The following is a 14,661-nucleotide window of genomic DNA, read 5'->3' on the forward strand; positions in this document are numbered from 1 at the left end:
CTTGTCTAATAAATCTAGAGCAAGGTGATCCTATGAACCTATAAGAAATAACTGTGAGTATAAGGCTGTCTTCAGCCCACAAAGAAGATGGCTTTGGAGAGGCCCTGTCCTAGGATAGGAGTGTACCTCAGCATCCCCTGCATGCTGACTTGGGTGGACCTGATACGCACAATGCTGTATAAGACAAGGGACAGTGTTGGCACTGAGGAACACAGGACATTGGATCAAATTTTTTCTATTGTTTATTTTATAGACTTGATTTTTAGAACAGTTTTAGATTTATAGAGAATTGAACATACCACACAGAATTCCCATATTTCTACCCCACCTCCCCATAACTTTCCCTGCCATTTGCATCTTTTTGTTTTGTTTTGTTTTGTTTTTTGTTTTTTAGAAATTGGTGTTTATTCTCTGTAAATTGGTGCTTATTCTCCTTATTTCCATCTTGCTTATTAATACGTCTCTGCAGAACAGCTCAAGACCACTCAGTGGTTGTTCCTACCTACCAGTGGCTTGAGCAGTGGGAGCTGCAGACCAGTCTTCAGTGGCTGGCTGGGCACTCCAGTCTTCAGTCGGGAACTGTTGGATAGGCACAGAGGGCACCTGCACACCTTCAGACCAATCTGCAACCTCAGGTTGAGTAGCAGTGAACTCAGGAGCTGAAGCAGTCCATTCATCCTGAAATTCCTCCTTGGTCACAGCCTTTTCAGCAGCAGCCTGCTCTTCCTTTTCAATCTCTTCAGGATCTCTGTAGAAGTACAAATCAGGCATAACCTCCTATAGTGCTCACGGGAAATGGTGCCATGCATGTGCAGAACTTCGCGGGCCAGCATCCACCACATCAGACCCACAGAGTGAGCTACCTTGTTGTTGCATGGAATGGCAATGTCCACATAGGGCAGAGGAGAGTCTGTGTTACACAAAACAATGGTAGACAGATTGACATAGGACGCTTCTGTTAGAGGCTGGTGGTCAGCCCTGGGATCAGTAACCACCAGAAGACATGGTTCCCGGAAAGCTGCCTGGATCTAGCTAGTGAAGGTTCCAGGAGTGAAGTGGCCAGCAATAGGGGTGGCTCCAGTGGCAGCAGCAAACTTCAGCACAGCCCACTGGCCAGTATTCCTAGAGGACATCAGCAGGGTTTTCAATGGCAACAATGGCCCAAGCTGCCAGCAGAAGCTTCTCCCAGGTCCTCTTCAGATTTATGATGTAGATGCCATCACTTTTCCTTTTGCAGATATACTGTTCCATCTGGAAATCAAGGTTGGTGCCACCTAAGTGGGTTCCTGCTGCAAGGAATTTGAGGACATCCTCCTCCTTCATTTGCAGGACATCAAGGGCTCCGGACATTGTGATAGTTTCCCTTTAAAATTATGACGGGAATCAAGAACTACGCCATATGGATCCCTCCCTGGGTAGCGTGGAAAGCTGCCATTTGCATCTTACATCAAGTGTAGTACATGTTTTATAATTACTAGGTCAATATAAAGGTCCCAGTATTGACTTATTTTTATTAACTAAACTTTATAGTTTTCATTAACATTCATTCTTTCTGTTGTTTGTACAGTTCGGTACGTAGTGTCAAAAGCACAATGTTGAGTATCCACCATTATAGGATTATACAGAATTGAGTTTGCCCTAAAAACTCCCCATTCTTTTTGTGCACCCTCTTCAAGTCCCTCTGAATCTCTGGCAACCATGGATCAAAACTTTAAGGAGGAGTAAGAGAGTTGGGTTATTGAAGTATATTATTGTTGAAAGCCACAACTTCTCCAGTTCCATGCTGCGTGATTCTCCATCTTGTCCCATGAGCCTCAGTCACTGTGGATTTCCTTCCATTCCTGGAAAAAGCCAAGCTCCATTCCACTGCAGATCTCTGTGTTCTTGTTTACACATTTCTCATCTTTCAGATGAAAGAGACCATCTCTGACCATCCCACCAAGATCCTTCTTCCTTTAGCATTAGTTTTACAGAACTAATGAAGAATTAGTTGAAGAATATGACAAGAGGCTTGAATTTTTGTTCAGGGGCAATAGACTTTGAAACAAAACAAGAAGAATCATCATGACATTTAAGGTAATTGACTATAGAAGTGCCCTCTCACTTGAGCTAAGAAACTTAACAACCTAGACAAAAATGTTAGTATTCTCATCTCTATTATCTAGAAAACTTGCTTGCAATCTGAAAAAAACAAAAATGAACAAGTCATTGCACACGGATTCAAAATAAATGAAATGTCCCATGGTGAGGCTTTAAGCAGAACCTCCTGTCTTATTTAGGGATGCTACTTCCTGCTTTGGTCATGCTGTTTCAAAGTATTAGTGTGACTGGTAGGTACACCTCAGGGACTTTTGAGAATATAATTTGCAACATTTAATATAGATGAAAAGTGAATGCTTTTCATAACCAGTTGTGTAGAGCTGAATGCATAAGGGACAGTGGCTGAAAAAAATGTATTTGTGTTAGTCATATTTAATTACAAAGAACTTTCCCCAACACCACCACCTTCTCCTGTTTAAATGGAAAGTGGCAGGATGTGGCACAATATCCCAGAAGAAGTGGTGTCTTGGAGACTGTTAATCATCTACATTTTAGGAACTTGGGGTCTTAAAAAAATGTAATCAACCAATATGGGAATTGGACAGTAAAATGATCAAATTGTGATTGCTTTATTTACCCACAGATAAAAGTACCTATAATCAAGATTTAAAGGATTTGCTTTTCTAAAAATTAGGCATAGAAGAAAGGTTAGGATTGGATTTTTTAATCTTTTTTTCTGATTAAAAAAGTAACATGGATACACAAAAGGCTGACATCTCAAATTGCAAGAATGAAATAGAAAAAAATTTAAGGAATGAAATAAATTTACTATAATCCCACTATCCAAAGGTACTAACAACTATTATCATTTTGATATATGAATGAGAGATTTGAGGTTTACAGTAAAGAGAATTCTATATTCTGACTTTTGTCATTAGTTTTTATTCTCTGCATCTCTCCTCATCATTAGTCTTCAAAGCCATGATTTTTAGTGCTTACTTGTAATTTCAGCATGTGCATACACCTGATTTATTTAACTTTCTTGTTTTTATAAATGTAGGTTGCTTCCAGTTTTTTATTATAATGAATAAAGTCGTGGATTTTCAGTTTAAAAAAAAATCAGAATTGCCACTCCTTAGTCTTCCACTTTTCTGAACTTTACCTCTACCATATCAGACAAAGGGCATCTATCCACAAGGAAAATGAGACATTTTGAGCAGATCACAGCAAATTAGAGACTTCAATACTTTTTTTATGATAGAGAATAGAGAGTAAATGACAGTAATGGAAGACTGCTAAGAGGTTCCAGTGAAAAGCCAACCCACTGGCCCTAAAGAACACAGAGAGACTCAGTCCTTAGAAATAATTTGTTATTTGTTCCCTATAAGTAAACCTTACACTTCTCTCTTTGAACTCCTAATCAGGAGTGAGAATACATTTCTCACCTTGACCCAGGTAAGAATCAATAGGCTCTCAGATGGCCTCCTGCAAAGAGGACAAGATCAAGTAGAACTACTGGTCATCAGAGCATGCACCAGTGGGCCTCTGGTTATTTGAGGAAGACCTTTTCTTTTTATGCACAATAGAAAACACATAGAAAATGTAACCTTTGCTGTGATTTTCCCTCCACCTCCTTCTTTTGTTATGCAGTTTCTTATTTGCCTTTTCAGGGTATCTGAACACATATCCAGTCTACAACTATTTGCAATTTCATTCACTTTATCCTACCTCTAAGCTCATTGCCATTTGTCTTGGATGTGGTGTAGATCGTGTGTGTGTGTGTGTGTGTGTGTGTGTGTGTGTGTGTGTGTGTAGTAAGAATTGTATGCAATATATATATATATATATATATATATATATATATATATATATATATAAATTTTTAACGCATAATTTATTGAGTCATGGCAAGAGCTATAAGTTTCTTTATTTGACTGTCAGAGTCACCCAGTTTATATTAAGCTGAATAAAAGCCTCTGATGATGACATGAGTGGTTCTTAAGATGTCTGGGTGTTTAGGTTTTGATGCTTTTCCTTGGTATAGCTAACACCCCCTCATTGAAGGTTTTCTCCATCCATGCTAATGTAGCTCTTCTAGAACTTTATTTATCACTTTATGTTGTAAATATTTGTTCCCAGAACTGTTTCACACACCAGGAACTATATCTTCATTCCTTCAACACATTTTTTGAATACTTGCTACATATACATATCACACAGTGTGATAGAAACAGGAAATACAGTGATAAACAAGATAACATGGTTTATTTAGGCAAATACAGTGTGGTCTGAACCCCAAACTGGTACATTAGGTAGCTGTTGACAAACCATCCCCAAACTCAGTAGCTTCCAGCAAGCATTCACTTCCACTCCTCTGGGTCTACAGGATCCCTATAGTTTGTTCAACTTAGGCTGGGCTCCAATGGGAGGTTCCACTTTAGACAGAAGTCTTGTTGGGCATGTCTCCTCCTTGTAAGTTGAGTTCAGTTCCTAATTACTTATATTAATTCCTAGGGCACACAATCCCAAAAAACTAAAGGTCAAATATTCTCTCTGATATGTGGATGCTAACACACAACAAGAGACATGGAGGGTAAGAATAGAAGTTCACTGGATTAAACAAAGGGGAATGAGGGGAAGGGGGTGGAAGGAATACAAAAGATAATGGAATGAATCAGACACAACTTTCCTATGTCTAAATATGAATCTACCACCAGTGAAACTTCACATCATGTACAACCACAAGAATGGGATCCTAAGAATAAGTTATACTCCATGTATGTATAATATGTCAAAATATACTGTCATGTATATCTAAAAAAACAAATTAAAAAGAAGAAGAAAAACATTCATGGGCCACAGGCTTCTCAGAGAATGAGCTCTGCATGGTGAATTGTTCAGACACAAAAGGTCAAAAACATTAGAAACTTCTGCTCTAGGATGTCCACTTTCTATTGGATAAAACAATAGAAAGTAACTACATGACCTCTAGGTCAATGGAACAGAGAAGTACCCATTTTGGGAAAGCACTGCTAAGTTACACACCAAAATGTATGGATGTATAATTCTAATACAGGGTTGATGTCAAGAATTACAAAATGTGAGCCAGGCATGGTGGTGCACACCTGTAATCCCAGTGGCTCCGGAGGCTGAAGCAGGAAGATCGCAAGTTCAAAGCCAGCCTCAGCAAAGGGGAGGCGCTAAGCAACTCAGTGAGACACTGTCTCTAAATAAAATATAAAATAGGGCTGGGGATGTGGCTCAGTGGTATAGTTCCCCCAAGATCAATCCCTGGTACCGCCCCCCCCAAAAAAAGAAGTCTAAAATGTGATTCAATTGACTACATGACATAGTTATTATAATTATTATTTATCATTATTGGTTACAGCTTCCCATTGTACTCTGTAAGGCTCCTCTTTAAATACAGCACTTATAAAAACTTCTTCAGTATTTGTCACCCTACTCTTCAGTAAACTCCATAAAGGAAGAGATTCTGTCTGTTTTACTTGCTAAATTTTTAATTTTTCCTTTATACTTAGTAGATACTCAATAAATTAATATTGAATAAAGTAAAATTGGTAAGTGTCATGATGGCAAGTTTAAAAAGTTAATAGATCATATGGAACAAGGGCTCTTAGTGTATTACCTGCCCATTAAAATCACCTGGGAAACTTTAGAAACCATATGATTATGCTTCATCCACACCAATGAAAGCAGAACCTCCTAGTTTAAAACTTCAAAGGAGTTGGGCCTTGGCGTGTTTTCAGTGCCTACCAGGTGGTTCTAATGTGTAGCCAGGGATAAGGATCAGCAGTCTGGGGATAAATTCCTGGTATCTGGGCAGTTAGGGAAGACTTCTTGGAGGAAGTTCCTTTTAAGCAGAGACTATGCCTAGACTGATAAATTGGCCCAGCTGGGACAGGGGATGGAGGAGAAAGGATTGTAACAGAAGGAGTTACATGTGCCAATGTACTTAGATCAGAGAACCTGCTTCACCTGATGCCCAGGTCAGGTTGATGTGAGTACACGCAGCCAGACAAATGTCTGGACCGAATTCTTAGATGGTCAGAAAATGTTAGGATTTGAGGGAAACCTTTCAAACCAGGAGACAGAGGTTTCTCAGGAAAGGCTCTGTCCAGTCCAGTCCAATGAACTCTTGATGGCTGGCCAGGTGATGCTTTTGTTCCACACAGGATTTGCCTGAGTTTATTTTAGGGGTTGCTATTGCCATGCTGAATTCCACCCAGCTATTCTTTCTGTAAGTCTCTAGGCAGCCATCTAATTTCTAGGCTATGACAATTTTTCCACACAACATTTTTATTCATGATGACTATTGATTTCCATTTTAATAGTAGGCAAGTCAGAGTTTTTTAAGTATCAGTATAAAAAATAGTCGTACCAAGAACATTTCTGCTTCTTTAAAAATTTTTCTTAAAGATAAAACTCCAAGTAGCTCCATATTCTCCCTACACAGATCAATATGATGGATCCATTTCAGATTCTTGTATCAGTAAAAGCTTGTTGCTCTTGTCAGTATGATTTATGTTCTTGCATTTGATAATGAGAAACATTTATCCATCATGGTTTACTTCTTTTTTTCTAGGAAACTTAGAGCTAAAATTGCAGAATTCAATATTAGCCCAGCTTTAAGGTATAATTTCCTTTCCTACCTATCACATTTAATTCTGTATGTGTATCTTTAGCATTCCTACTCTGTATGTGGCATCTGTGGCAATCTACCTTAAGTACTCTTTGAAGAAAGAAGATTGCAGATTACCTGGTAAATCACTTCGCACAAGATGCTGTGGCAAATACAAAGGTATATAAGACTCACTCACCATCCAGAATTTTCAATTTACTAAATATTTACAGATAATTTTTCTACAATAAGTCTGTTAAAGAGGGGCTTATTGTTTTTTAGGCCCAAACTGTCTCTACCATAGGTCTAAAACTAAAAATGTATTTTCTTGGATTCTAAAAGTTATAACCTTTTCTTAACAAAAATTCTTTCAGGGCTGGGGTTGTGGCTCAGTGGTAGAGTACTTGCCTAGCCCATGCAGGACCCTGGGTTCAATCCTCAGCACCACATATAAATAAATAAAATGGGGTTATTGTGTCCAACTACAACTAAAAACTAAATATTAAAATAATTCCTTTAACTGTATATAGAATATTCTTTTCTCAGAAGACAGGTATGTGTGGATATGACTACAAGTGCAAAAGGTGCAGTAGTTATTATTACCAATGCATCATTACAAAGGTTGAAAATTTTGAAATGTTTATTCATAGCAATTTTAGTTGGTAAGTACATTACATGGGCACTAGCAATAAAACAGTAAATGCAAAAATAGTTGCTACCTGCTGCCTTTTTGCAGCTTTCCAGAGAAAATTGTATCAATTTAAATCAACTAATTTTGAACCCTATCATTTTGCAACAGAGAAGAAAATCTAAGAAAACTGAGCACCCTGCTCTAAGGAAGTTATGGATACAGGATTAAATAAAATAACTGGAAACTTTCCTAAGAAAATTAGGCAGTTCCAGATCCCAACACAAGGGGTGTCTTCTAATATACCTCCTTCAAATAAAGAGAATAATGCTTTAAAACCCTCTAAGAAATTTTCCTATCCACAGTTCTACCTGCTGAATCAAATTAGCAATTTTATCACTTTACTTTATTAACACCTATTAATCTTGAAAAGCATATTAGTGGTGTTCTATTGATCTCTTTTCTGGTTTCTATAAATGAGAAGGCTTCTTATTTCTATTTACTGATGTGAAAGAAAAAGAGATTTAAGGCGATACACTTAGCATAGAAAACTCATAAACTTCCACCTAAATAAGCAGTTACAGAAGAGCAGCTGTGTCTAGATTGCATTGGTAAACAATGCTGTGTTATAGACCAATCAATACAGTTAATGCTAATTGTAATGTACTTTTGTCAAAACTGCACTTTGTCTTAAAGTTAATTTCTGATTTATGTCATTCTGACATAAAGTAATTCTGAAAACCTAGGGCTTATTGCATTCTGTTCCTGCTAATAGGGAGACTGACGTGATTCAAATATCATCCTATCCTTCCGAGTCAGGTATCAGGTTCAATATTCCTGTTGATTCAGAATGGACTGATGTTTACCAAGCTATCCCCTACCCAGCCCAGACTTCAAGTAATAGTTCAAAACACCAGTTGAGTCAAGATCAACAGGTCGTGACCTCAACCATATTTACAGAAAACACCATGAGCCTGTGTCTCCAGAGGCAGTGTCCCTTACGACTGCCTACAGAAATATTTAGAATGCATTGTGGAGTGCTTTGATCATTTTGTTCAATAAATGGTACATTTTCAAAATGGGAGCAGAATTAAAATTCGATTTTTATTTGATTATGGGTCTAGTGGATGGTACTGTGGTTCCTTACACATCAGTTCTTAATCCTGGGGACAAACAGGAATGGCAAGAGTCAGATCCATCCCATGTTATTCTAAAGAAACTGGAAAGTTACAGAGCTTCTTGCTTGTGGATGTGGAACAATCCTGCCTGTTCTTTCTCTTACACAGAGTACTGCATACCACCCTAATATTCTCCAGTATCTTCCCCTCTCTAGTTTTTTTGTTCTCCTCCCTCCCTCCTCTCTCCTTCCTGCACTACCACCCCCCTTATTTCCTTGCTTCCTCTATTTATAAATATCTGATTCACATTTATGTTCATGATTTTTTTCTTTTTTTTTTTTGCTAGATAATTCACACCCTTTGGGGAGGGAAAAAAATACTTAGCAAAATGCCTGGTTCAGTACAAAGACATTTACAAAAGAAAATCTAATAATTTTCTATAGCTGTTCTTCCCAGCATGGTATGGAAATGCATTCCAGTAGTTTAATTTTCTTTTTCTTCTCATTGCCAGAATTATTTATTGTTGAAAATTGATAAATTGTATTATAGCTATTATTTCTTTTGATTGGTTTAAAAATTCAGTTTGATAAACATCTTAAAGGAAAAAAAAATCCCACAAAGTTTAAATGTGGTTTGGAAAGGCAACAGAGGGATTTGAAGAGAACAGATCTGATGAAAAAGAAAAATGTTTTAGCATTTTCAACGGACCCGAGCAGAATCAGTGAAAAACAGGAAGTCTCAGAAGGAAACTGCAACAAAGTAAAAAGGGTTTATAAAAGGATACATAGCCATTCTGAGAGTTGTGCTGGAAGGGATAAGGTGATATTTTTTTATCTTAGGCTATAATGAAAAGACCAGAATGATGCCTCTGTGGGAATCAAACTTTTTCCTTGACAACAAACTAGACTTCTGTCCCTGGCTAAACATCTTGAAAAGATATGGAAACATGGAATTGATCATGTAGACTTGATTTGATCACAATTTGTGGACAGAAATTCATATGACTGTAGATATGACATGAACATATCACAGAGAAATCTCACTGTTCCTATCCGTGGAGACTGTTCCATCAATTCTGCATCCACAATCATTGTCAACAGCCATAGTACACATGGGCACACAGTATGGTGCATTGGACTGGAAATAAACACAGGAAACAGGTGAGCTTCAACTGGTTCTCTTCCCATCCACTAACCAGCCATGCGTCAAGGACACCCAATAAACTCACTGTCTCTTAGTTTCCTCAACCTTTCAAGTAGGAATAATAATAATTCCATATTAACTACCTTGCTATGTTGTTATGGATATCAAATATGAAAAAAAAATTAATCACTTTCCAAACTTCACCTTAAGACATTCTTTAAAAAAAGAGTAAATTGAGCCAGACACAGTAGTGCATGCCTATAATCCCAGTGACTTGGCTGGCTGAGGCAGAAGGCCACAGTTTATCAAAATCCATATTTCTTAAAATAAAAATTAAAAAGGGCTAGGGATGGACCTCAGTGGTATCCACCTCCCCCACCCTGCCCAAGAAAAATAAAGCAAATTGAGATAATTTGTACAAAGGAGACTTTTCTTTCATTCCTGTTTTGCTAAAAGTAGAAAAGACTTATTGTAGATACTCCCGTTTTTAATATTTGAAAGAAGTTCAGATTCAGAGGCAAGTTTTAAAACACTTCACAGTTACTTCAATGGTGATGATAACAATATCAGCACAACCTACATTAATAAAGGCCTTGATATCCACTTACAAGTCTTTCCATAAGCATATGATTGATTGAGGAAGACAGAGAAATGCTTTCTGGGAGAAGCCAGCTGGCCCCACAGGCTCCCACACACAGGGAGAAGCTTGAGGTGATCACCAAGTCTGGTATTAGACATGGACGTTGGAAACCCTATTGGTCAGTACAATCAGAGGGAAGCAGGCTCAGGGAAATAACTCACATCAATTCAAACATTAACCCCAAATACAGGATTCCAATTTATTCACCAGACATTAAAAATATAATGTTCTGATGGTAGACCTGTGCAGGCCAGCACTCCCCAGCATGTCTCTTGATGATGGTGGAAGCAGGCCCACTGTCCAACCTGGATGACTGCTGTGGTCAGGTCACCGAAGTGCTGTGAGGTAACTGTGCTGTACAGGCCAACTCCCTGGGCTCATGGTTTAGGAAAAACAGTTTTCCAGACAGGACTAGAAATGCAAAATCAATTTTTGCCCTGATGACATGCCATATTATTCATCAATCAGCTTTCAGATTAAGATAATTTTTCTTTCCTTGCCATATGAATAATTTTTCCTTCAAATTTGGCCTGGGAGATATTCTACCTTTTTAAAAGTAATCACATATTTGCTCTGATATATTAAATATTTGTTTCATGGAAACACTTGTGGGGCAATCTTATTTCTATTTCCAAATTCTTGGGCTTATACCTCACTGGTGCCTAAGGCAGCATCACCAACGATTACTCTTCACATCTCTCCAGGCTTGCTCTATACTCTTGAACTTCCAGGCATTTGAGCACAGCTTGGGTTGGAACACTCACCATACCCAATAAATTCCTATAATACTTCAGTAGCACTTTAAAAATTTATTTCTCTGTGCCTGTGGGTAGGCATGGGGTATTGTTTATATGAAAGGAACTACCCAAACTCAGTTACTCTGTAGAGTTTAATTTACTTTGTTGGGATAGCCTTTCCAATGCAGAAAAATAGAGTACAGTGTCCTCCTCATTTGGCAAGAGTGATGACATTGATATCAACCTTCATTGAACCACTCAAGTTCCATGTCCAGTATCACTAATCATTGCAATATTTTGAGATTCAAAGAACTGCTTCAGCTTCGGCCCATAGCCTCAATGGGCTACATTTGTAATAGCAGCTAAAATTAATCAAGTGCTTACTATGTGCTAGGCAGTGGATTTAGCATTTTGCATTAATTATTTCACTTAATCCTCACAATAGTGTTATGATGTAGGTGGTTTTAATTATCCCAGTTTTACAGTTGAGGAGCCTCATGATAAGAACAGACAGATGGTAGGAGGTAGGGCCAGGACACAAACCGGCTGGGGAAATCTGAAGCTGAATGGTGACAAAGGAGTATTCTTGTTTTTCCCATGGTTCTGGTCTCTATGGTAGGCCTGATCCCTATTGCAAAGAAGTATCTTAGGTGTTCCACACTTGCTAAGCATTTGGGCAAGATCTGGACAAATAAAAAAAAATCAGGAAGTGTAGAATCTTGTATTTTATCAACACAGGAAGTATGCCAGGCATTCCCTGAATCTGCTGGGGTTCCCAACAGACCACTTTCTCAGCTGCCACAGAGCCATAAACATAGCTCTGGGATCTACTCATCAGCGCTCTGAACCGTGTAAGCAGAATGTCACACAACAGAGAAGTATTAAGATTTGAACAAAATAAAATAAAATAAAAGGTGTTGCCTACAGAACCATGATTCAAGGGGGGAAAAAGTTGATTTTTTTTCAAAGACTCATTTTTTTTCTTATAATTTCCAGAATATGAGACATTTGCTGGTTGTAAATAGTCACATGTTCTACTTTTGGAGCCATGCAGCAATACTTAATTGCACCCCTGAGAGGCCCAAATAGAGAAAGTTTTGCCTTACCCAAAACTCGTTGGGTTAGAAATAGCATTTTTTTCCCCTACTGAAAAACAAATAAAAGGCTGCCATCATAAATGGCTGATAGTCCCTGGAGGTATGACCATATCTTCATTTACACCATTTGCTCAGCCTGAGGAAGTTATTGTTTTTATCCCATTGCCAGTTCCCATTGGAACTGTGCTGGCTCCATTCTAAACACAACTATAGGACACAGTGTCCTTCTGTCCACTTGAAAACATGTATTTGGCACCTACCATGGATTGGCCACATTGCTATCAATCCTTAAGCCTTATAATTACACCCAAACACTAAAAATCATTTGAAAATCAATTTTTTAAAAATCAGTGTGAAAATTGTAGACCCATGCTTAATATGGATATGAAATGTCACTTAGTCAAACGAATACTCTGGTGTGTAATTTGGATGAGGGAAGCATGCCATTAGAACTAGAGAGCACTCAACCTTTGAAACTGGTTGTTACCTCTTTCTTCCTCTTCTGTCCTTTCCCCGAATCTGTCTCCAAGTCACCTCTCATCCCCTACACACAAATACAGACTTAATCATAAACAGATCTGTAGAGCAGCCAATCAGGGCTACTCCATCATTAAGATCTATCACTACACAGCATCTTAGGGGTATAAAATCCCCCCCCACCCCTCACACACACACTTGATGAATACCTGTTTGGCAGCTCTCACAATTGCCCTCCCCAAAAAAACTCTTTTCTGGGGGAGGAAACAAAGTCTCACCTCCTTTTTACAATGACCCAGCAGAGAAAAAAAAAATGAGCTCGCCCAACACATAACATCCTCTTTCAGAAAAGCCACATGCTCCCTCTTGAGAAAGCATGGAAAACGAGCTGCCAGCTAAAAACTCCTACAGGATGTCACAGTTACAACTTTTCACTGGCACTCCTAGTGACAGAGCTTCTGACCTAAGACAACTGAGACACACAGATGCACTTCTAGTCTGCTCATTAGCCTAATGAGGATGGAGTCAGGCAAAGAGTTAATTTGACTAATTTAATCAGCATGTCCTTAGATGTGTCTACCGGGAGAACACCAAAGTGGCAGAGGCAAACAGAAACACACAGAGGAGAGGGATTTACGGAGTTGTGCTTATGATTAGGTGGAGTCACAGTTTGAGAACATAACAGCAAGAAAGCTGGAAAGAGCCATAATGATTGCTTACCTCAATCACATCATTTTATAAGCTCTAATGATATTAAGAAATCATAAACATGAAATGTATTGTAAAGTGAGCAATATATGAAAAACATTTTATCCACTTCAAACTGCTACTCTATGTATTTATAAAATACTCTTATGTTGTTTTCCTAAACAATATAGGAGAATTTAGAGAGTGGATAGATTGTTATGTTTTCATAGAATCATTGCTATAAGTAAATTTCTTCCTTTCCTATCTCTTAAATCAAAAAAAAAAGCCTGATTTGTTTAGCTCTACGGACACACTTTAAATTCAATCATCTGTTAAGTACATACTTTGAAACTGTTATAAAATTTTTTCCCAAACTTTTCCTGTCTTTGAAGATGCTAGAAAAATAAAGCACTGATGAGTATTATTTGAAGATGAATATAAATTTCAATTTTACCAAATTTAGGGATTCTCAGTGAAAACTGAGTGTGGATGATTTGTATTTTTGATTAATGGTTTTCAATTTCTTTAAAGTTCTACCTTAAAACGAATACCACAAAATATCTATTTAATGTTGCCAGTACTTCTGACAGCATGCCTTGATCTTACAATTAGAGATTAAGCCACAATTACTCATCAGATTCAGTAATTCTAAGAGAGTTGATTGAGGGTTTTCTGGACAATGGAATGTCATTTGCATTGATTATTTCATTATATTAATTTTCTCATCACTTTTCTTTTTTCTTTTTAATTCGAACACTATTAAGGATGCTTTTTCAACACTCTCAGGCAAATGGATTTTTTTCTATTAGAGGAAAAAAAGGAAGAAAGGAATAGCTTATGGGGATAAGCCTACAAGTCTCATAGCCTATAAATTGGTCCTGTTCTCTCTCTCTCTTTTTTTTTTGTTAGTAATAGTTTGTAGAATTAAAATGGGATGGTGAAATTTATATTTGAGTCTGAGTATTATAAGATATTGATCTTTTGAAATGTCCCTCTTATCTGAAAGATATTGCTGCTATTCCAGCCATCAGAACAGGCCATACATAATGTCTCTTTTCTTTTTTATTTTTTTCCATGTTTTTATTGGTGCATTATAGTTGTACATAATAATACCCCTTTTCAGTAAGTTTTCTCTCAAATGATTTTTCTCTGTTTAAATTATTAATGAAGGTCTGATTATGTATACTAAGTATGTAAACTAAGTATAAAGTTTATACTCCAGTAGGAGAGACAGACACTAAATAAGTAAACGAATAAATGTGACTATAAAATATAAGTGCAATCCAGGGAAATAGCTGGTTTTGTAAGAGAAAAAGGGATATGCAATTTGTATGTGAGTGAGGTCAGAAAGTCCTCTCTTGAGAGATTAAGAGCAGATACAAATTAGACAGCTAGGTGGGAGGGGAGAGAGGATACACAAAATATCCTGAAGCAGGAAAGAACATGGGGGGTTCA

At 37.7% G+C, this 14,661-nt stretch overlaps 1 pseudogene; it reads right to left on the bottom strand.

Moving 5' to 3' along the window:
* Positions 1–475: 475 nt before the first annotated feature.
* LOC143389147 (small ribosomal subunit protein uS2 pseudogene) lies at positions 476–1,405 on the bottom strand (annotated as a pseudogene).
* Between the last annotated feature and the right edge of the window lie 13,256 nt (positions 1,406–14,661).

The sequence above is a fragment of the Callospermophilus lateralis genome, unplaced genomic scaffold, assembly GCF_048772815.1.
Source record: "Callospermophilus lateralis isolate mCalLat2 unplaced genomic scaffold, mCalLat2.hap1 Scaffold_112, whole genome shotgun sequence".
NCBI lineage: Eukaryota > Metazoa > Chordata > Mammalia > Rodentia > Sciuridae > Callospermophilus > Callospermophilus lateralis.